This window comes from Ips typographus, linkage group LG7, assembly GCF_016097725.1.
Source record: "Ips typographus isolate SLU linkage group LG7, UJ_Ityp_2.0, whole genome shotgun sequence".
In the NCBI taxonomy this organism is placed as follows: Eukaryota; Metazoa; Arthropoda; class Insecta; order Coleoptera; family Curculionidae; genus Ips; species Ips typographus.
The window spans coordinates 1,379,329-1,401,741 of record NC_138428.1 but is presented as its reverse complement, the minus strand read 5'-3'; the positions used below and the strand labels follow the sequence as shown (position 1 = coordinate 1,401,741).

General features: G+C 38.1%; 2 protein-coding genes across 6 annotated transcripts in view; one reads left to right on the top strand and one right to left on the bottom strand.

The window, feature by feature from the left end:
* The window catches only part of CalpC (calpain C), a 66,700-nt gene that overhangs the window by 38,454 nt on the left and 5,833 nt on the right, over positions 1–22,413 (bottom strand). Inside the window, exons 1-2 of one of the 2 annotated variants that reach the window (XM_081983169.1) lie at positions 1,127–1,254; positions 449–554 (exon numbers count right to left, since the gene is read on the bottom strand). The exons of the other annotated variant lie outside the window; for it this stretch is intronic. The gene's annotated coding sequence lies outside the window, so the exon portion shown is untranslated. Of the gene's footprint in view, positions 1–448; positions 555–1,126; positions 1,255–22,413 lie in introns of those variants that run through there. 2 annotated transcript variants of the gene reach the window in all.
* Positions 1,733–22,413, top strand: part of Atx-1 (Ataxin 1) — a 29,373-nt gene continuing 8,692 nt past the window's right edge. Inside the window, exons 1-2 of one of the 4 annotated variants that reach the window (XM_081983211.1) lie at positions 1,733–1,857; positions 11,387–11,457. The gene's annotated coding sequence lies outside the window, so the exon portion shown is untranslated. Of the gene's footprint in view, positions 1,858–4,863; positions 5,013–11,386; positions 11,458–13,387; positions 13,594–22,035; positions 22,321–22,413 lie in introns of those variants that run through there. The other 3 variants (XM_081983210.1, XM_081983208.1, XM_081983209.1) reach the window with 3 other exon arrangements.

The window sequence follows — 22,413 nt, the reverse complement described above, 5'->3', positions numbered from 1 at the left end:
TATAATCATTATCCGTAGTTACAAACCCAATTAATATACAAAGTGTTTGAGTTTTACTTTTGTAAATACCAAAATTGTGAGAATTGTCAGAAACTATACAGAGAATGACTTTTTTGATCCTAAAAATGTTCATTTTGTCTTTAATATGAAAAGTTTTGAGATTATAAAGATTCAGAATCCTAAGCTTCTAAGTTTTTCTGAAATGCATAAAAGAACCAGTAGATAATCATTTCACACATCAAACAATAACCTTATGACTCTATTTTTGCCTCATAGAAAATCATCTAGATGTCACTGGTTTCCCGGAAAAAACGGCGCGGGGTCCGCAAAACCGGCCCGAACCAATTAAACCCCCGCCGGGTTCTGACAATCCACCACAAAAGCCCTTCTCCGTCACCCTTTGTCCCTTTCAAGGGTATTTCACAGTCTGTGAAAAAAAAATGTGTACCTGTTTGGTTCTTTTGTGCGCGCCATACACACCCACTTGAGATGAACCCCGTGGGGCTTTTATGTCGGCCACTCGGCCTTTTTGAGGCGCCGGTACCCAGAAGTACCTAAGGAATTTGAATATGTTCAATTAGTTGGGGAAACGGGGCAGATTATCTTTTTCTTTTAGGGACAATAAAAATCGACTGAATGGTGCCTTAATATTAATCCAGTTGCACTGGAAATGAACGACACTGGGTACAGCAGTACCCAAAGTGTCTAGTACAGGTCCGCATTAAAAACTATATCAAACTTCCCGCAATAAAATGGTTAGGTTTCGTCGAATGTGACGCCGGACCTGTGTTTCACCCGCGAATTTATCCTCAGTGCAAACTGGGCTATTACAAAGTACAAAAAAGGGGTCACACCTTTTATTGTGCCCTAAACAAAGGCAACGTGCTATTAAGGCACCAATTATGTCATAACTTTTCAACTTTACGACCGGTTTGTTATTGGCCTTAAGTGGATCCGTAGTAAGGATCTCGTAATTGCGTCTCTACAGTTGATTTTTGATTGAATCAAATTTGTCATTACAAGACGACTTATTACGTACACCTAATTATCATTAATCTAGTGATAATGCTTGTTCAAATTAACTAAAAGCAGTACTAACCTACACTTTAGAAAGGTTGAAATTTACCTTGTATTCTTCTGAAGAGAGTTTTTATAGCGATTTGTGCCTTAAATGGGGATCTAGTCTAGCTGAATCTAGAACTTGGAACTTTTAGAACAATAGTTGGGTTAGGTTAGTTTTCTCCAAGCAAAGTGCAATTTGACAGTTAACACGTGACTGACTTAAACAGATAAAGCGTAATGTCACGTGATAGTTGCCAAGTTTACCCAGCTTATGCTGTTACAAAATAACCAGAGAGATAACTAATTAATTAACACTTGAAAAAATGGAACCACTTTTCAAGATTATTGCAATAATTTGAAGGTTATGGGACAGTTTTTAGAAGAAAAACAAAACAAGCCAGGGTTGCCGGATCTACCCACTGTAAACAAAATTGGTTAATTAGTCTAAACTCTAAACAGAAGGAATTAACACCTAAAACTGTTTGAAATTTTTGGTTTTGTTCTACTAAAATAGATTTACTAAAGTAGAAAACTGGAAAAGACATTTTTGGTCTACAAATGGCACTGGTGAGTGGACCGGGTAGCCTAGAACAAATATTGCACAAGCCGGCAACCCGGCAGAGTCATTTGACGTTTACTTTTGACCTAACCTCAAAACTATAACCGTTTGACGTTTATTTTTTTTTAGTTTGAATTTAGTTGTGTTTGTTATTAGATTTGTGTTCGTATTTGAGGTGCAAGCTGTGATGGAGTTGACTGGATTGGCAAAAGCAAACAGCCACTGTTTTGTTTACGGTGAGTCATTTTATTTAATTTGCTATTTAACTGTATTAACCGCACTCTTACACACAAACTTTGTTCAAGGCTCTTAAAATGTTATGTTAAGTCTATATGTGCAGCATTTATGTAAATTAAAAAAAAAAAGCAACTTCCATCTGGCTGGTAGTAGGAAAACAATGCTAGAATTTACCCAGTACCTACATGTGTTGAAATCAACTGTTTAACATACTTAAAACCAAACATAAGGGTACCAGACCTTATCAAACAATGGTCAAGCACAGGGACAAAAAAAAAGTGTCACTTTTACCGAACCCATGATGGGATACCTTTTTTTCGGGTATACCATTTGTCAAAAAGCCAAGGGTCTCGACGTGAGGTCTCCCGGGTCCTACTAATGGGTTTTTAAAGGACTGCCCCAGTCCATTATATTCGAACAAAGGGGCCCCACTTAGATTAAATTCTTCGCTGTTTATTGTAACTAATAAGGGAGATAAAAGGAGCGTTTTTCGAGAAAAAAACCGCCGGCAAAACCAGACAAAGTTGTTTACTTGACAGACATTGCTGACCATCGATTCCTTCGAATTATGTTCACAATAATATTCTTATTAATCGTTACGTCGATAACCTCCGCATCTTTGATAATTTTCCACAAGAAATCGGACGTATTTTTTCGTGTGTGCGCTCTCTGATCGAGAACAATGATCCCAACAGTTAATAGTAAATAGTTTCTGGGTGAATGATAATAATTATTATATTATTCAACTAGTCTTTTGATGACCGTAACTCCCAAATAATACAAAGAACCGAACCAGACAAAGATGGAGAATAACCTTGACAAGTGACATCTGTCATTCTTCTCTGTAGATAGGACTTTCAAAGTGGTAGCAAGCAAAAATGGCCTATACTGACATGTCTGACGCACACTTGACTAATCTAAACAATATGGTGCGAGCTGACGTAGACCCAAAACCAACGGGTGCACCATAACAATTAGTCATAAATCTTGCTACTATTGCACCGCCAGCGGCCATTGTCTGATAATTGTTGTAATTCGAGTAGTACCACTAAAGAGGTACCAACGCGCTCAGGCACCGTAACCAGATTCTCCGGACTCCTTTGTTTTCCTACTAACATATTAAATTACGGCGCCATTTTTTTCCTCGGGTATGTGTCATTAATTCATCGGGATTGTGCATTTCGCACGCCAACCTTATCGAAATCGACCATCTCGATTTATTTAATTTTTTTTAGAAAACAAAAGGATTAAACCGTACAGTAAAAAGCTTTTCGAGGAAACCGGGGCTGACCCCCCCTAATCCGGCCCTGATATTGACCAAGCTGGTTAACAGTGTTGTAAAATTTTAACTGGCCTTATGCAGGCGGAATAGCAATAAATATTGTGCAATTTAGAGTGACTGACCTAGGTGGAACACGCAATTAAGCCCACAAACAAAGAATTTAACTGGCAGCCGGAAAATTAACCACTTTTTCAAACTCCCACTAATCTACGATCAGTTTGATGAAGAGTAGGTCAACCCTACCAAAAAAAAAATAAAAAATCTAAATGAGTCATAATCTACATAATGATATTTAAAGATGGAGGACTTTCATCGCCATTTTGTTTTAATTGCGTTTGTAAAGCACTGTAAAATGAACTCTTATACCATTTGGTTGAATAACACCAAAGTAGGCGGTGCATGGATGTATTTGACAGTTTGAAGGCTGGAAATTTGACGTCACGATGACGTAATTGAACAGAATAATATTATAATCAACTGTCAAATTACGTCATCGTGACGTCGAAATTGGCCCAGCACGCTTGATGGAGCGTTAAAATGATACATGCACAGCCTACTTTACCATTAATACTCACAAAAGCCATATTAGACGTGTATGAGAGAGAAAAATCATTTATTTGTGATTATTTCAGAAAATGTCAATTTTAGACGGGGGGGACAAGATTTAATGGGGGAACACCCCTATTTTCATATTTAAACAGTTTTCAAAACAAAAAGATGGAGGACTTTTATCGCCATTTTGTATTAATCGCGTTTGTCAATATTAATAAAGCACTGTAAAATGAAATCTTATACCAAGTAGGCGGTGCATGTATGTATTTGACAGTTTGAAGGCTGGAAATTTGACGTCACGATGACGTAATTGAACAGAATAATATTATAATCAACTGTCAAATTACGTCATCGTGACGTCGAAATTGGCCCAGCACGCTTGATGGAGCGTTAAAATGATACATGCACAGCCTACTTTACCATTAATACTCACAAAAGCCATATTAGACGTGTAAGAGAGAAAAAAAATCATTTATTTGTGATTATTTCAGAAAATGTCAATTTTAGACGGGGGGGACAAGATTATTCCCCTATTTTCATATTTAATTTTTTTGTGTTTTTTCACATTTTGGGGGTGAAAAATTCTGATGCTATTACGGTTCAAATTGGCTTGAAACAAATCGCTTACATAACATAGTTTGTCGTAATCTTTAAAAGTGCTAGCAAGCAAAAATGGACCGTAATGATATTAGCTGTGTTTTCTCAAAGTTGGCTTGGTCGCAACGTATTTTTTGTACCGATTAAGATCTCCAAAACTGTTATATGGTTGTTGTGAGGAAAAAAACAAGCAAACTAGCGTTCTGACACGTAAAATTATCGCAAAACATGCACACGTACATCACGTCTGGCTGACACATTGAAAAACCGTCGCGGGATATCATCTTTCCTAGAAATCTTAATTTGCTGTAATAATACAATAATATGCAGATGCACACATTAAAACGCAGACAATAAAGGCCGTTTGAAAAACGGTCTAATTAAGCGATGATTACATCTGCGCTTGTTTTTCGAGACGACGTTTCGCTGGTTGAGTCGCCATCATCGGGGTCGCCTACGCGCGCCGTCACGAACTTTCCCACCTCAATCGGCCAGACGATTAGAGCGCTTAAGAGACAGCGGATTGGTCCAGTACTAGTCTGGGTGGCTGCGCGTAGTATTCCCCCCTTCGGGGATCGTAGTAACCCACGTACTACGCGGTACTACGACACTATACACGCAAAGGCTGACTCGATTTAGTGTGTAAGTCGCGACGGTCAATACGGACGAAACGTCGTCTTTTTCTCGGTTACGGACGTTTCGGACTTTTGGGTTATCATCAAGGTGTGTATTATTTTGTGCTTAACTGTGTTCTCAAGTTGGTTATCTTTAAAGTAGCCAAAGTTGGTGATAACGAACCGAAAATATGTTTGTTATTTGTTACAAATTATCATCAGAAAACCCTTCAATAGTTTTGACATTTTTACGTTCAAACTAACCTAATTAGTCAGAGAGAGTCACTCGTTTAAAAAAAGGAAAAAAAAGTAAATTTTTCAAGTCACGTGACTTGCTCCAAAGAAAAATCGGATTTTTTTGACAATTTTTGGCGCCCATTATGTATTTTTTTAGAAATAGAGAGCCATTTTTCTTTACCTCCCAATGGTCTCATATAAACCGTAAAGCTTGTCGGAATTTGTAGTTTATTTACAAAAAAATAAGGTTTTTTTGGTAATTTACAGCTTAGTTTATGACGTAGACGACTTTCAGCAATTTTATTGGTTATGGCTATCTGATGTTTGACAGCATCAGAAGTCACGAGTGAAGTCCGCAGAGTGCAATGTTGCCAAACAACACGGTTTGATTTGATCACACTTGATGATTGACAAAAGTCAATTTGACATAATGTCTTTAGTCTAGTGCTTGTGTGACGCTGAGGTGTTTATAGAAACAAAAATCGTCTTTTATCGTTTCTAATTTGTCAAAATTTAATTTAGTAAAAGTTTACAAACTGGCAACACGGTGCCTAGAAAAAGCTCTCCACGCACCTAATTGGTTGAAAACCGTCTACGTCATATCTAGCGGACGTTTTAAATGTTACTATGAAATATCCTAATCAAATATGAAATAAAAAAAATATGTGGGATGAGTCCATTTGAATTGATTGTCCGTCGTTTTTCGTTTCACTTTCAGAATCAATCTGGCGCCTCACGTGATTTGTTTGTGGTTCCAGTCGTTGCAAGTCACGTGACTTTTTTTGGCGTCTAACATTTTTTGTTAATTACAGACAGTGGCAACGTCAAAAGACGCAATAAGTCGGGGTATGCAGCGATTACGTTTTTGCCGTTTATTTCCAGGCATAAACGACACTTCTATTCGCGTAAAACCGACGGGTTCCCGGTTGCAGGTATTTATATAGGACGCCAATGACCTCTCGCACGTATTTATGCAAGCGATACGTGTTTTCCACTTGTAAATTGCGTACGCGGAGTCTGGTAAAAATAGTTATATAGGCAGCGCCGCGACGTTAATTAGCCGGGACGCCCTTTTTTCTCTCGCCGATCGACAGTGGCGTTCCCGATTGATTAATTGATCAGGACGCCGCTGGGCGCGCCTTAGGACGTAACACCTATGGCGGCCTTGAAATTGACCTTGGATGACACCTAAAGTAACTTTCTTTACCGGTTACGGTGGAAAAATTTATCGACTAAACCCGGTGACTATAACGCGTTGGAATTCAATCTGTTTTGGTTCTGGTACCGGTATGAAAATTAACGACCTTAGTACTGGCAACATCGCAGATTGTCATTTCGAAGAAAAATAGAAAAAAATTGTGACCATTTTGTTTACAATATGGCCGACAGTGTCATTCCGCCATTTTGTTCCAAAAGATCTATCAGCGTTATAAAAGCAGAGCAGAAGGATGGAACTGGTCAATTGCTCGGAAATTGGAAAAGAAGAATTCAATTTGCGATCAAAATGGCGGCCAGCCTTGTCATTCTAAACTCGTTTGGTATTCATTTTTGTCCTCGTCAGCCATTTTGGATTTTTTTTTAAATTTTCCAGAGTAGATGCTATTTTGAAAATTCATACATTTGTTTCAAGCAAATTAAGTAAAAAAAGTGAACATTTTTTTTTGAACTTAAAACCGCCATTTTTAATTCCCACCAAAAATCAAAATGGCGGGTCCTTCTTTTGTTTCTTTAATGCCATTTTTGCATTTTTTTTTTCAAGGAAACTTTAGTTTAGGTCAGTGTGTTACAATCGTGGCTTGTATCCGCCATTTTAATTTAACATGCAGTTTAGACGCCATTTTGAAATTGTCACGTGACACAAGCAAAGTATTAAAATGTTTCCTAACGTCAGAACTGTCAAATTAGGCTTCATGGAGCTGTAAATACAACTTACATTGCAATTCTGCAAAGAAACACATATCTTTGTCATTGTATACATTTAAGTCACTGGTGAGTGTGTTTTGACAGTTATGACAGCTGTCACGTGACGTAATCAAAGTATTAAGATGTTTCCTAACGTCAGAACTGTCAAATTTGTTTCCATGAAGCTGTAAACACAACTTACAGTTTTTCAAATAAGCAACTATTTGCAATTTTTAGTTTCAAGTCACTGGTGAACGGGTTTTGATGGTTATGACAGCTGTCACGTGACGTAAGAAACGAAGAAAAATGTACGAACTGTCAAATTTGGCTAAAGATACAAAAGATAATTTACAGTCCATTTTCTTCTCATCTGAATTCTCCTAAAATTTCTTCAATTTTCTTTCGGTTGTAAATTCTTTTTCTGTTGTGAGACTTGGTCGTTACGCCGTTAGAGGGCGTCAAAATCAACGTTTTTTTTTTAATGTTTTCGCACTCCGGTCCTGGACCTTTTCAAGGGCCCCGTTAAAAAAGTATGACCTCGTCATCCTTGAACTTTCTAAGTCTAAGACGCGATTCTGGCGACACTGTCGCGCTTATCTGCCATTCAAATGTATGCTTTATTTAGACAGAAAGCCGGCGTGTGTACGACCTTTCGCAACCTCGAATCGACCAAAAGTACGAGAAACAAAACGTCTTATCGGAAATGTAAGAAACTTGTTTAATAACAGTCTGTTAGTAAACACTTTTAAAGGAAACAACGCAAGCAAAAATTCAAATTCCTCCCAGAAATCTGTATTACTACAATTCCAGTGTATATGATGGAAGAGTATATAAATTATATGATTGGCTTGTATGTGATCGAAGAGTATATGAACCTTAAATTGTATAGTGTATATGATTGGTTTATAAAACATTTAATTATAGACATTTTTGAAAATCGGATTTTCTGCCACGTTTTTAGCAAATTTTCGGTAAATTTAAAACCTTCTGAAGAATTAGGAAGCAAAAAAGTACCTAACTTACCTAAAACCCTAACCACCAAATTAGCAGAAAACGTGGTGAAACCTAACTGACAGCTGTCATCAGTGTCACTCACCCAGATTTGTCAGAAATAAATTCATAAATGCCTTGTTGTTATGTGACAGTTGACACATTTTTTTTGAAATTTGCCCAAAAATTGCTCTGCTTGTTGTAATTTGAAAACGCATCTTTAAAACTTTGTGTAATTTTTGACAGTACCACAACCAGATGACTTGAATTTGACAGTTACAGGGTGATTTAAAATTACAGATTGTAGCCCAAGAAGTACCCTTTTTGAATTTTACAAAAAAAAATATAAAAAAAAATAAAATAAAGATTATTATTATTTATATTATTTTATTATATAAACTTTTCATCTTTTAAAACATAAAACTAATTTGACTTTTCTCTGGCTTTATCAGTCTGTAATTTTGTTATTTTCACACTTACAAGATGGTTGAAAGTATCAATTTGTAGTCCAAAAAAAGTACTGTAAATAACACTGAAAATCCGCCATTTTATTTGATTTCAATGTGATTTAGACGACGTTTCGTAAAAATAGTTTGCGGTGCCGGATGCGAGGACTCTCTGAATGAACGTGGGCGGTTATAAATTGGTTGGCAGGAATGCGAAACATTTAAAATGGTATTGCCAGAAAAATTGCAAACGCAAAAATTACGGAGAGAAAGTGACCCCAAATTATGCTCAAAATTGTTTTTGACCGTCGAAAATCGCGATTTTCTGAATTTCGAATCGTTCAAATCCAAATGTAATATTCCCTTAGGCAAAGAGGGTTAGTAATCGAATTAAACACGACCTAATAAGCCTGTCTGTCAGCGTCTTTGTCAGATCCAGGAAAACCCCTCACCCCACCACCCTTATAAAGGGCCAGAGGGAGGGGAGGGACGCCCTCCTGTACGCTTGGCAACCCTCGAAGACGATCTTTTGACCTTCACCTTTTTCTTTTAAGTACAATTTACGCCCACTACAAAATAATAAAAAGTCACTCCCCACTAACCAATCACAGTTGGTTATTTTCACTAGCCACGCCCACTGACAATACTATTGGCTAGTAACAAGCAAACCACGCCTATACAATTAACTTTCTGACCAATCAGAATAATCGTTTTCACAGGCCACACCCACAAATTGAATTGTGTATTGATTAACCTATCAAAGTAGTCATGTGACCAAAAGCAATTTTGGTCACATGTAAATGACAATTTTCTGAAGAAAATTGTGAAATGAAAATTCCATTCTCTGATTTGCAAGAATGCACTTTTACTTTTACACTTTTCAGCGTTTTGACCGAAAATCTGGAAGAGCTTCATCATCAGGCAATTAAATTTAAAGGAGCGATAAAACTTTAACTTTACTGCTATCTATCTCCTTTTCTATCTTGTTGCTGAGTGGGTTCCGGTCGACTATCGTAAAATAAACGCTGGATTGTTTATTCAGGATAGATTCTTTTAGCGGGTACTTCCCAAATTGATTTGTACGTGCCCGAAACGGGTTCAGGCTGGTTTACACGGAGAATGGTCCATTTAAAACTGGTCGAAACACGTGAGCCCGATGTTTAGTTTACTATTAATGATTCGGAGAACATCAGTCCGTCTCACTCTGAAAACATTTGTGTTAATGAAGCGAGAACGCAGTGCTGCCAGATTTAAAATTACTACCGCGGTAGACTTTACCTATAAAAAGCGGTAGATTTGATATTCATAACGGGAGAATACAAATCTCTTATATTTTTTCTTAAAATCACTTGTTCAAATTCGTATGTGTTGCAAACTAAATTACAAAAAAAACATACAAAAACAAAATACAAACTTGTAGTCGTTTGCTTATGAGGTGTGGCTTTGTCATGTCAATTGCAGAATGACATTCAGGGCAGATAAATGTCATTACAGTCATTTTTTTAAAAAAGTAGAGTTGCACATGCACTGTAAAATGAAATCTTATACCATTTGGTTGAATAACACCAAAGTAGGCGGTGCATGTGTGTATTTGACAGTTTGAAGGCTGGAAATTTGACGTCACGATGACGTAATTGAACAGAATAATATTATAATCAACTGTCAAATTACGTCATCGTGACGTCGAAATTGGCCCAGCACGCTTGATGGAGCGTTAAAATGATAGATGCATAGCCTACTTTACCATTAGTACTCACAAAAGTCATATTAGACGTGTATGAAAGAAAAAAATAATTTATTTGTTATTATTTCAGAAAATGTCAATTTTAGACGGGGGGACAAGGTTTAAATTATGAAAATAGGGGAACACCCCTATTTTCATATTTAATTTTTTTGTGTTTTTTTCACATTTTGGGGGTGAAAAATTCTGATGCTATTACGGTTCAAATTGGCTTGAAACAAATCGCTTACATAACACAGTTTGTCGTAATCTTTAAAAGTGCTAGCAAGCTAAAATGGACCGTAATGATATTAGCTGTGTTTTTCAAAGTTGGCTTGGTCGCAACGTATTTTTTGTACCGATTAAGATCTCCAAAACTGTTATATGGTTGTTGTGAGGAAAAAAACAAGCAAACTAGCGTTCTGACACGTAAAATTATCGCAAAACATGCACACGTACATGTTTTGCGATAATTTTACGGCTGACACATTGAAAAATCGCCATCTTAGACCCCCACAAATTAAATAATATTTAATAGAGTGGTAGACAGACCCTGAAAACAGTAGATCTACCGCAAAAGCGGTAGCACTGGCAGCACTGCGAGACCGTGTCCGGCGCGTTTTTGGTTTTTCAATCGGACTGCAGGCCCGGGCCCGGCTTGATTGATAAAATCGGACGGAATCCGGCCCATTAAATCCTGACGAGATCTCCCCAGTATAAAATTCCTACGGCGTCATTATATACGGTTTCTTAGAAAAAAAATGGACCGCTCGGCATTTCGAAACAAGGCACCCATTCTTCGTTTAGATCGGATCGCGACGACCAGAAAAAAGTTTCGAAATTCCTACGACGAGGGCCATTTCGGTCGTTAGTTTCAAAAAGGTATTCGCTGCTTCGAACCTAATAATGGCCCTGATGATGCCCTACAACCACACCGAAACTTTCAGTCACTTAACCACACCCTAAAACTAAAACAAAACGATCGTACACAACTAAGCAAGTTATCTTTAAAATTATCTTTAATTTTAAAGATTTGTGTATTATCTTGAAAGACGTGTTTTTAAAATTTAGTTTTGTATTAACATTGTGAAATATTTTAAAGATAACTGGGACAATCCTGTAAAACTAAAACACTACTACCGTCACAAATGACTTAAACTGTGAATTATCTTTTTTTTTCTATTTTAGAGATAACAACATTAAGAAGCGAGTTGTCAGCTATGGTGCCCTGACTGTATCTACGTTATTTACGATTTCAGGTAACAATTATTGAACTTTTTTAAAAAAAAATTGATCGGTTAGAGATAGTACAGAAAGTAATTTTAGTTTAAAGATAATTAAGAATTTCCACGTTTAAAAAAAAATATCTTGAATCTGTCAATGAAAACTTTTGAATTTTTGAGACTTAATTATTGACTTTTCTCTCGAAAATTATAAAGATAACATAGTGACCTGACTAACTACAATGTTTCAGTTGCGCTTAAAACAGTCAATTTCCTACTCCAAATTATTCTCTAAAACCACGTGATGTCTGTCACTAATGTCAGAATTTGACTAGAATTTGCAAGAATTACATTTTAACACAGTTTTCGAAACGATAAGACGATTTTCTGAGATTTAACAGTTATTTTGACAATTGTCACTTCATAGTCTAGTTAAGTAGTTTTCTGAAATCACGTGACAAGTGTCACTAACGTCAAAACTGTCAAACCATGCTCAAAAGTTGCAAAAATCTGGGTTTAGAAAGGTTTTCTTGCAGTATTTGATATAAAACGCGTTTCTGAGATTTATGACAGATATTTTGCCAATTTTCACGTGACCGTCTAACTAAATAATGTTCTACAATCACGTGACAACTGTCATTAACGTCAAAACTGTCAAACCATGCTCAAATTGTAAAAATCAGGGTTTAGAAACGTTTTCTTGCAGTATTTGATGTAAAACGCGTTTCTGAGATTTATGACAGTTATTTTTACTGGTATTTACCGTTTTTTGACTGACTATTCTACCGCCATTAAATATTTTGACTTGGCAACACTGACAGTAAGCAATTTAGGAAAAATTATCTTGGTCACTTTACCTTTTAGAATTTTAACGATTCTACCCTTGCTTGTCTAAAATGATTTTTGACATTTTCCACCAAAAATGGCGTTTAACTCCCTCCCAGTGCGTTGTACGAAAAAACCTCAAAAATACAAATTTCTAGAGGATTTTTGGTGCTTTCGACTGGAATATTGAGTCACACTGTAACTGCATAAATAACCGAAATAAATACGAATACTTTCCGAGTGTTAATCCTTGAATTGAATACATTAAACTGGACGAAAACAAGCAAAGAAGCCGACGTTCGAGGGGCACACCTAATAGACCTTAATGGCGGTGCAATTTGCCAAAGGGGGCCAATTTGCACTCCATTTATTTCATTTTTCAAACGAAAAATTGTGGGAAAATATTCCACCACAGTTTTTTTCCACTTCTCGTGTATAATTTTCCAGTTTGCTTGATTAATTCCTCTTGTTGTGTGCGTACATAATTGAGTTGGTTTGTGTAGGGTAATTTGTCTGGATTTTCTTTCTTCAAATGCTTTAGGAGGCGTGGTTTAAGTGTCCTGAACCAATGAGGTTGACGCAACGCCCTATTTTCACCAATGAAAGTTAATCACTCTAGAATGTTTGTAATACACAGTGGTTCACATTACTTTAAAGATATCAAAATGGCGGACATATTGAATATGGAGAAGCCTACTGAATATTTGTTGCATCAGTTACACAAGTTTGGTTGCTATAACAGTTTCTACATTATTAAGTGGCCAATAAATGATGAACGTTGATGTTTAGTAGGCGTGTCTCATGTAACCTCGCCCTAATGGGAGTGGTCTTGTTCTTGAACCAATTATAACAACATACTCGTGAGTGAATTTAAGGGGGGTGTGGTTTGCATCTATAGCTCCTCCTACAATAACTAAAATCTTGCCTTTAGGGGTGTGGTCTTATTAACCATCACAATAAACAAGAGGGCTTTAATCAGTGTCACAAAAACCATTCGTAAACCGATTTCCTGGCTCATTGAGGCGCGGAAATGGTGTAAGGGGGGGGGGGGAACGCAGAGCAACAAGTAGGAAAATCCCGATCTTGCGTACTACGCCACTGTCTGGCACGTTACATTTTACTCGGTTATAACTTTCGTTCGTTCACTACGTTACGTTTCAGTTTGCGATTCACGGTAAGCGCGGATGCCCGGACGGAATTTTCGTTTTTCAAATATTTTCGACGCGTTTTCCGGTGTTTTGTCGGTGCTAATTGAGCGAAAAGGGTGGTTGAAGGGCCGGATTATCGACTACCCCTCCACCTCCCACGCACATGGCTTTGTTGGGACGACGCTGCTTTCATTCCGAGGTAAATAACGCCAATGTCAAGGTTAGAGCGCCGTGATTTCAAACAGATGTTTTGTCGTTTTTTTTAGTGCAAGGGTGGTACCGAAAAGGGTTCAAACACCCCTGAATCCACTTTAATATCATCGGTTGTGTCATCTATTGTTATTGTGTAAATGAACCTTATCTAACCACTTCTCGGATACCTTATTCATTACAGTGACGTCCTTATCGCGCGATTAATCACAACTACCGAAATGGGGGGGGGGGCGGGGGGAAACCTAACCTCAAAAAGAAATTAGATGCGATATTTTATTAATAGAGATTCAGTAACCAGTCCGGCGAACGATAGTAAAAGGAATGTTGACGGAACGCTGTTGCTTGGTGTTAATGATTGAGACTCGCACGGGGTCAAGTCTGGTTTGCGGGCCGGCCTCCTGCTGGGCTGTTGCCAACCGATTCTACTCGTCACTTTTCAAATTCAAAAAAAAAACTGACACAAACCGAAAAAGTGACACCTGTCAAAAATTGATACCATGTTGCCAAATCGATTTCCTAACTCTTTATATTTCCGAAAATAATATAAACTGGAAAAAATCGTTTTGGACAAATTGCTGAAATATTTACTGTGCAGCGTTGCCAATTATTTTCTTCCACTTTCCCACGTATTACACCAATTACTGTGACGTATGAAGATAAAAAAAAAATGTTTGTTACAGAAATCCAGGAAACTAGGAAAAAATTGGCAATTGCATTTTACTGATTTTTTTGAGAACAAAAAAAATTAACATACAGGGTGTCCCAAATTTGAACAAAAAAGCAAACTTATAATTTCTTAAATGGGATGAGCCATTTTTTATTTGATTTTTGGAATCTACGTCAAATTCTAGGCCTACTTGATGTAAAATGTCGGTATCTCGATTGGCCGCCCCTGGAATCGAACAAAAATTCTTAATTTGAGCGAAATTTTCGTGCACTTATCCAGAAAATCGTCCATAACTCGCTTATTTGAACCATCCCGTATATAGGAGCCATATAACAAAAGAAAGCTAATGAATGGTGCTCCCACGTGACGTTGAGTAAACACGGCTAAGTGTCCCGGTTCGGCCGCTAGAGGGCATCAAAGTTAACCGTGCTTTTTTGTGATTTTTGCTAAATATCTCAGGAACGCTTCAAGTCAGAGGTCTGAATTTTTACCACAAACGTACCTTGAGGGAATACAACTTTTACAAAAAACAATTTTTAGTTTCCGGGAAATATCTCAAAAACTGTGTAAAAAGTCAAAAAGCTTTACTTTGACGCCCTCTAGCGGTCAAACTGTCACACCAATGACCTTTTTTGAGTACACCGTTGAAAAGCCTTTGGTCTGGACTATAGTTTACCTTCAGTGACCTTTTGTCGTAACCGTTCAAATAACTGAATTATTTTAGGTTAAAGCAAAAGTGTCACTTTGAAGGTTTGTGAAGCTTGACTTTGACGCCCTCTAGCGGCCAAACGGTGCAACCGATTAACTTAAACATATTTTTGGAAAGCTTACGACCTGAGCTATCTTTTCGCTTCAATCACTTTTGGTCGTCAACTGTCAAATAAACAAGTTATGGAACATTTTTGGATAAAGTGTGTGTGAGTTCTTTTTCTATTCTGGTTTGGAGTTATGACACAGCTGGAACGCCATTTTGTCTGTCATTTCTTGAAACTACGTGAAATTTCCTTTAAAATGAGGTGCAAGTCAATATTTTGACAGAAAATTCAAAATAGCTGCCTGGAACCGTCAAAAAATACAACTTTTTTATTTGTCAAGTTACAGTTGACGTCTCGGTGTTAAAATTTCCCGGAAAAGACGCACAGAATAATATTATAATCAACTGTCAAATTACGTCATCGTGACGTCGAAATTGGCACAGCACGCTTGATGGAGCGTTAAAATGATAGATGCACAGCCTACTTTACCATTAATACTTACAAAAGTCATGTTAGACGTGTATGAAAGAAAAAAGTCATTTATTTGTGATTATTTCAGAAAATGTCAATTTTAGACGGGGGGGACAAGATTTAATGGGGGAACACCCCTATTTTCATATTTAAACAGTTTTCAAAACAAAAAGATGGAGGACTTTTATCGCCATTTTGTATTAATCGCGTTTGTCAATATTAATAAAGCACTGTAAAATGAAATCTTATACCAAGTAGGCGGTGCATGTATGTATTTGACAGTTTGAAGGCTGGAAATTTGACGTCACGATGACGTAATTGAACAGAATAATATTATAATCAACTGTCAAATTACGTCATCGTGACGTCGAAATTGGCACAGCACGCTTGATGGAGCGTTAAAATGATACATGCACAGCCTACTTTACCATTAGTACTCACAAAAGTAATCGCTAAGCAATACGAATGCATTTTCAAAACGTCAAACTCACTGATGACGTGCATCGCTCCCATTAGTGGGAAAAACCCCGAAAACAAGACAGGTCCTTTGACAGCTGACTGCGACAAAACGTCGGATTCAGGTTAAACGATATAAACGTAGTCATATTGACAGTTGAAGTTTCTGGACTGTTGGGTTATACCGGGGTCAAGTCAGAAAGTATTGAAGTCGAATACTAATTGTGCTGCGCCATTTTTGCTTGAAATCCTAATCGTGACTAGAAGTACTCGATCACTGTTTTTCTTTTATCTTCTCGAGTAAAACGATAGAGAGAACAGCATTAGCGCGAGCCAGAGATCGATAAAATGCGAAACGTTCATTCAGTCCCTGTTGGAATGTGACGATCGATCGCCATCGTGCCATTTGCAAAGTCAATTATTTAAAACATCGCCCCCCCGTATGCTGATGTCTGGCTGGTGCACGTTCATTAATGCGCCTCGTTTAAGGAAACGTGTTTTATTGATAAAGTGCTCTTCTATGAATTGCGCGCAGTTTCTAGTTTTAGCGAACGCAAAAAGGCAATTCCGTTTAGTATTCAAACGGAGCCACTTTGAACATTTGCATTAATAAAATCAGCTACAACAATAACGTCTCGTTTAACAATGTCCGGATAGTCCGCACCCTCTCCCAAAGTCATCGACTCAAAATAATTGTCTCTCGTTGTTTTTTTTCCAACACATCCTCTAGCAATTTGAATAATTGTATGGATTAATCGAATCAATACGGCGCATAAACACATTCAGTGACTAAATACCTACAGGTCTACCGGGTGGTCCAAATTGATTGTAGAATACTTGAAGGGTGAAAAAATAAACACCTAAAAAGTTGAAAAGTGGTGTATATGCCCCAAGAAAAAAATTCATGTGAAACTTTTTGAACAGCCCCCGTGTTTGTCCAGATTATTTTAAAAAACTGAAAAAAAATCTATCTAAAGAAATCTATAAAAAAGTTACAATCATTCAAAAATTCCATTTTTGCAAAAAGTGCAATTATTTTGGTATAAATATGCACATCGAAGGGCATATTTATACCAAAGGACCTTAAATTAGGGGAAATAAGTACAAAAAAAGCACTTTTAAGCCGTTTGGACGCTAGAGGGCGTTAAAGTTCTTTCGCCATAAAATCACATACTTTGTGACACTCGTTGCTTTGATCCTAAATTACTCTCTTACTTGACAAGATACGTCAAAATGTCATAGAAAACAAAAGATAAAGCAGATTTCAAGCTTTCCAAAAATATCCCCACATGAGTTGATTGATAACTCCGTTTGGCCGCTAGAGGGCGTCAAATTTCATTTACCATAACATCACATATTATATTGTAAATATTTTTTTAGTCAGATTTCATGTTTTTCTTTGTTGGTCGAGTTCCTGGCAAAGAAATGTTTAAAATGTTAAATTTTAGGTCTAACTCTGTTAGTTTTTGAGATATCAAAAAACCGACTGCACCAGCGTCTTTTCCAGGAAATTTTAACATAAAATGACACCGAGATGTCAACTGTAACTTGACAAATAAAAAAGTTTTATTTTTTGACGGTTCCAGGCCGCCATTTTGAATTTTCTGTCAAAATATTGACTTGCACCTCATTTTAAAGGAAATTTCACGTAGTTTCAATAAATGACAGACAAAATGGCGTTCCAGGCCGCCATTTTGAATTTTTTGTCAAAATATTGACTTGCATCTCATTGTAAAGGAAATGTCACGTAGTTTCAATAAATGACAGAGAAAATGGCGTTCCAGGCCGCCATTTTGAATTTTTTGTCAAAATATTGAAGCCATTTAGAATTTTTTTAATTGCGAAAAAAAATATAGTTAGTTTCAAAATACTATTCACTCTAGAAATGTATGGTTGATTGTAAAATAATTGACAAAAAAAAAAACTCTAAAACATAGTCGGTTTCAGAATGATTGCGATGCAAAGTTTTCTATGGGTAGTTTCAAAATGACGTTCATTGCGTTGTTAGTTAGGGGCGAAGCTCTTTTGACTGATCTGTCGTGCAGTGTGGGATTAAGACGTGTTTAGAGTGAATTTTATGTATTCAGATCGTGATCGTAAAGACGAAACCGCAAAACCGATTGAATTAATTCCGGGACGGCCTTGAACGGAAACAATGGACGTTTGGGAGACGCGCGTGCATTCCAAGAATGCAAAAGAAAGATGCCGAATTTGCAACAAACACGGACTGGATGCGCGCTCATTACCATTTAAAAATGGCGCGCCCGCCTTTTTTCGGGAAAAATTCTCGGTAATTTGAAATCGAAACCGGATCGCTGAAGTAAATTGGGCCAGTTTGGGCACTGAATCCCAAAAAAAAAAAAATAAAAAAAAAACGATGATGTTTCACGTTTTGCATAAAAAAATCGTCGTGGGAGAAGCCCTTGAGCCGGGGAACATGTGTGCGAAATCGGTTAAATATAGTTTTAGCCGTGGATAATGGCGTGCGAATTTTTAAACACGGTTTTTCGGAATAAATTACCCGACCGGAAAAATTATATAACTTAATTGAATCGAACAATCGCAGATCTTCGAACTACGCAATATTGTAACCAATTTTTTTTCTGCCAGGGTCGCAATTCGTACTAGCGCAATCTTTACCGTGTGATTGCGCCAAAACCGATTCGGTGTGTCACTCGAAAAACAACGGGTCACTGAATGGTGCAAGTAGAAATTGATACGGTACCGCCAGTACCATTTTGTCGACTACAATTTAATAAAATTGATTCAGGTGCAAAACATCACCACGAATTTGTCCAAACCACCAGTACTATTGTGTCAAGCAAAAAGTACTCAAATTTTAGTAGGAGCAGCTGCCCCCGTCCCTCCTTAAAAATTCAAAAATGTACAGGCTTTTCATAATAAAAAGTTTCAATTGATATAATCAAGAAATAGGTCCCACTGAACAAGTTTCTTGTAACTTTAAATAAAATACCATTTTCCCATCTCCCATTCCATATCAACATGGTCATAGGCTGGCGAGGCTCTTGAATTTTGCTTTCTGTCAAAAAAAAAATTGCATTGCATTTCAAGTTAGTTTACTGTTAAAAAAAAAAAACGAAACTTGGCAATGTTGTATGTATTGGCTAGTTGCTGTAGTCGCTGAATGATCGGTCGAGTATAACAGTTTGGCAATGTCGCACTGTTGCAACCACTCTGCCACTTTTACTGGACAAAAATCTGTGATTGTCTCGATATGTGATAGTTGTGGTAATTTCTGGGTAAAATTAATTTGGCAACGCCGCAAATATTTTTTACTAAATCTGATAGTTTGTTCTAAAAGCGTTTTTAGAACTCTTTCTAGATGTTTAAAGAAGCTTCAAAACATCCCAGGGAGCATATTCTTGAAACGCGGGAAGGGCTAATCAAGCAAAAAATGATCTCCCAAATTGTCAAGAACCAAAACTAGTCAAAAAACAGATTTTTCACGTTTTAAATTGGTTTATATGAATGACTCATCTCCATCACGATGGCGTTGGTTCAGTGAACCAACTTTTGACATTTCAACGCGCCCGTACATTTAATTAAAACCGCAAAAGTGCAGGATGTTGTGCGCGAATATGGCGGGATTATTAGTTAACTGAGTCATTACAATCGACTATTAAAAGAAAAAAAAAAGGAAAAACATCCTCCCCCCCCGCCCCCGTGCTCGTTAAAATTAAGTCGATTTGCATACTCGTCCGCCGCCTCGCTTACGCGCAGTACCATCGAATGGTACCACCGGCAGTGCTACCGTAACGTACCAGCACCGCAAGTGACCGAAATGTATTTTAATTTTATTTTATTTTTTTAACCTACCACTACCCCTGGCAAATTGACCCATAAAGAGAGCAGAAGCCATATTTAGGAAGGAAGGAAGAAACTTTGTCAAAAGCAAGGTTAAGTTCAGTTGCGTCACAGTTTTGACAGACGACATATACCCCTAAATTACCGTAGACGTATAAAAAGCTTCTAGAGCAGGATTGTTTCTGCAGAGTTGCAACAACTTTGACACTTTTTAGTTTTGAGGTTAAACCATCCTTTAAATTAGCAAAAATCCCTATCGTCCCAATTTCATAGTCCGCACGTGGCGACTATTAACTCCGTTAGCGATCAATAGAGGCGTCGTTTTCATTCACCGGTGCATCCCCCCCCGTTCCACCCTCCCCTTAAAATAGTTTCGCATATCAAAAGAAAAATCTTCATAATCGTACGGTGTACGACACGCATTTTTTCCTTAACTACCTACTTAACACCCCCCCTCCGAATTGGAGCAATGAGGTCAGGAAGCGTACTCCCCTTGCCACTCCACCCCCACCGCCATGAATGAAACACTCCCTTTCTTTATTTACTCCCGCACAAGGGCCGAAATGTTCACCCATCTACACACTTACTATCGAGCCCCGGGTATTTTAAGGCGACGTTGTCAAGTCGTTTGCTTAATCCGTCATCTCCACGCTTAACTAAGACAGTCCCTCTGCAAGACAACCCCCCATCCCGGTCATTAGTCGTTATCGAAATAACGAGAACCGGCCTAAGGTCGACACGCATACAAAAAAACGGCTCGTGTACGACCCCGGGTGTAGTAAAAATAACCCCCGTAACCGTGGCAACAGCGCCCGAGAGCCGGTTGTACGGATCGGGGGCGGCGCGACCGGGATGAATGGGCGACGTTGCCATAACGACCGCGTTAGGCAAGGCTGAATTGATTTTCGAGCCAAGGTTGTTGTGGCGGCCAGGGGAGCTGCGAGAAGCGTAAGTGTGCCACCCTTGATGATACCAGTCCGGAACAAAACGTTTACGTTAAAACCACACCAACAGTACTGATTAGATACACCTTAAGTGACAAATAGTGAGGTTAAGCCACGTTTATCTAAAATGTCTTTTCAGACTTACCAATAACAGTTGACTGCGTTTTTAAGGCGAGGTTTAAAGTGTCAGGGGGCCGAACTAAGTAAAACCACGCCCTCCTAAAACATTAATTGACGTTTAACAAACTTAGGCTAAGTAAGTCTAGACTGTGACAGATCAGGTGCAAAATGTCACAGTCAAATCGAAACGTTTAAACACCTAACAACCCAAGGGGGGGGGGGGGTGTAGGTTACGCCCACAACCGAGAAAAGGCTCCACCCCTGACACTGAGCCGATTAGAGACACGCCTCTAACGGTTAAATTTGATACTAAACTAAAATGGGTATTGTGGTGTTTTTGGCTGCCATTTTAAATACAAAAAGGCCCTTCAGCTATCTTGGTAGTACTGTGGAAAGTGAATGTAATTCGATTACGAGCTAAATTCAGGTACTGGCAAGTCTGTAGTACAGTCAAGGACGTTCGTATAGTCTAGGTTAAGCCGGGTTTTATTTGCAGCCCGCCATTATCGGGTCGTAAATCTTCTACAATCAAATTATTGGAAAATCAGCACGTATACGCGTATTTTTCAACGCAACGAGATAAGGACGTAACAATCGATAATAATTTTTATTGTTTCACTGATTAAGTCGATTGAATGATACAGGCGGAGGATTAATATCTCGATGGATCGATTAGCAGTCTTAGAAATGCTGTTAGCAACAGAAAGAGGCGTGGTCAAGCTGGGGCGTGACTAAATTCAATTACAGAACACAAATCAAAAACTCGAACTGACCAATCAGAGTATAGGGGCGTAGCTATAGAAAGCACGCCCTAGAAAGTTGTGTCATGTGACGGAAGACAACTTTAATTTTGATTGATATGTTTAAAAGAAATTACTACTATTTAGAGTAGGCTTTGTAGCAGAAGGGCGGTGCTTAGAAATGACACACACACCAGAAAACTGTCTCTCAGTTAAACTGAATAACTTAGATGAGTTGCTTTAAAATTTCTGAATACAGGTACTTGAAACATATTGTTTGTCTTGTCATAGTTTATTTAGGACCGACCTTGACAAGGACCACCACTAGGTGGTACTGGCCATTAACACAACCCTAAAAAAGAAATTCTCACGCAAGTACCACCTGCCTCAAGTGGTGACTTTTTCCAAGTCAGGGGTCATCATTTTGAGAGAGATTCTTCCAACAAAAACGAACACCATAAACACGACCGATGGGGCTCCCATTGTTATCTCGAGAAGCCCTATTACGGGGCCTCGAAGTGGTTCTATTGTCGGATTCCTGGAACTCATTCCCCCCTCTCTCCTCGCTCTTGCCCGGTTTAGATGCGACCGGAGACTCGAATAGTACGACGAAGTAGTACCGCGCGTAACGTGGCCGGAACAGGTTCTCTCCGTTTGTGACGTAGACAGTGGTACCCGCGACTCGAACCGTCGCTGTATGAGTGATTTTTCTCTGGGATTTGCTCTGAGTGCTAAGTAAGTCTGGATGGGATAGATTCACACATTCGATACGATGGCACATTCCTAGTGATGGCGTGGGTTTACCAATTCAAAATCGGTTGTGTATAT